Source organism: Triticum aestivum, chromosome 6A (assembly GCF_018294505.1).
Source record: "Triticum aestivum cultivar Chinese Spring chromosome 6A, IWGSC CS RefSeq v2.1, whole genome shotgun sequence".
NCBI classification, from domain to species: Eukaryota; Viridiplantae; Streptophyta; class Magnoliopsida; order Poales; family Poaceae; genus Triticum; species Triticum aestivum.
The window spans coordinates 59,134,158-59,136,057 of NC_057809.1; the positions used below are offsets into that span (position 1 = coordinate 59,134,158).

At 46.4% G+C, this 1,900-nt stretch overlaps 1 long non-coding RNA gene across 1 annotated transcript; it reads left to right on the forward strand.

Annotated features, from left to right (window-relative positions):
- Positions 1 to 406: 406 nt before the first annotated feature.
- LOC123130268 (uncharacterized) lies at positions 407 to 1,506 on the forward strand. Its single transcript, XR_006463784.1, has 2 exons — positions 407 to 653; positions 1,253 to 1,506. It is a non-coding gene; the product is annotated as an uncharacterized lncRNA (long non-coding RNA).
- The last annotated feature ends 394 nt before the right edge of the window (positions 1,507 to 1,900 follow it).

Consider the following 1,900-nt stretch of genomic DNA (forward strand, 5'->3'; position numbering starts at 1 on the left):
AAAAGACCGAACTAGAAAAGACCGAATAAAAAACGGTCTGCAAAAATAGAAGACCGAACTATGTATAGTCTGTTCGGTCATGTTGTTCTGAGGACCGAATAGCCCGTATAGACCGAATTACTAAAAGCCCATCCTAATTCCTAAGGCCCATCTAGCCAGCCCAACGGTCACACACAACTACACGACCTCACGTCCTCACTTCACGATTCACAGGAACCAGCCGGCACCTGATTCACTTCCGTTCCTATTTTTCTCTCCCACTACTAACCCTAGCCGCCGCCCGCCGCCCGCCGCTGTGGCCCGATGCCCCGTGAGACGTGAGCCCGTGACGATTGATGACTGCGGCACCGAGGCGCGCCGCGCGCCGCGCGCCCTGACCGGTGAAGACTGGCGCCCATAGTGGCGACCCTGACCGGTGAAGAGCGGTGCCCCGAGCGGCAGTCCTGACCAGGGAAGACCGGCGCCCCGCGTCGACAACCCCGACCCCCCGTCGGTCGCTCCACTTCCCGCGACGCGGCCGTCCGCCACCGGTGCTGCACCTCCTGACGGCCGGTTCAACAGATGCAGTCCATCACCACCACCCGTCCTCTTCCACACTATTCGCTGGCTCGCCGCCTGCTGCCATCTTTCGGTTCTCCACATCGCAGCTGATGGTGACTTACTTCATCTCTCTATGTACATATATATGATTCCCATGAAATCAGCACTCCAGCTGGTATTTTGTAGGCAATACATGCCTTGCTTTGTGTCAAATGTTAGCACTTGCAGACAACAAATAGAACTCTGTACTACACTTAACTAGAGGAGTGTCAAATGTTACCACAAGGTTATTTGTGTGGTCATTTGGGTTGTTTTGCAAACATAGTAATTTGTTTCTACTTATTTCTGCACTTCAACTTCTATCCATGCAGCCTTGTAAAGAACACTTTAAAATGGAACATTCAGAGTGCGGATTTGGGCAAGATAACTGAGAAGAATCACACACTTTAGCAGCTTCAATACTTTAGTACTACTAGTAGGAGTAGAGAATAAATATCTATAATCCTCTTTGTTATTGCAAGTTAAATCCTGAGTACAGAATTCTTATGTACATAGTAAAGCATTTGTGCTTGTTTCCTAAAACTAGATATATACATGGTATATATTATTTTGGTAGCTGATACGAGATACACAAAGATGGGTTATATGCACTTTATGTTCTGATTTGCTCATGTCAATGTTGTTTGACAGACCATTGTCCTCTTTTTTGTAGATGTTTCCTGTACCGGATTCTAAATATGATGAGGAGTTGAATGAGAAAGATGCCGAAGCAAAAGGTGCCAATCTAGAAGCTGCTCAAGATGACAAGTCAAAAGAACAGAAGCAAATGGCGTCATGAAATCTTATTGTTGGACCATGAATTACGAATCTTCTTACTTATGAATCTTGTCACTTGCTGTCAAGTATAAACATGTATTGGTATTTTGTTTACTTGCTGTCAAATATAAACATGTATTGCTACTGGGAGTAACTCGTTGTAGCAATTAATTTGGTCTGTTTGGTCGGGACCGAAGACCGAATAGTAAAGACCGAAGACCGAATAGTGAAGAACCGAAAAGACCGAAATTAATTTGGTCTTCAATTCCAGAAGACCGAATTTTTGGAAGACCGAAAAGACCGAACCGAACAAACCGAAAAGACCGAACGCCCAGGGCTACCCGCACCCTTCCCTGCTCCACCGCCGCCAACGACCCACCGCACCCTCCCCCGCTCCACCGCCGCCGCCGACCCCCCGCACCCTCCCCCGCTCCACCGCCGCCGCCGATGATATTTTCAAATAACAAATTTGATGATATTTTTAAAAAAATTATTACTGTTTTCATAAAAAAATATTACTGTTTCATATTCATATTCATTTTCT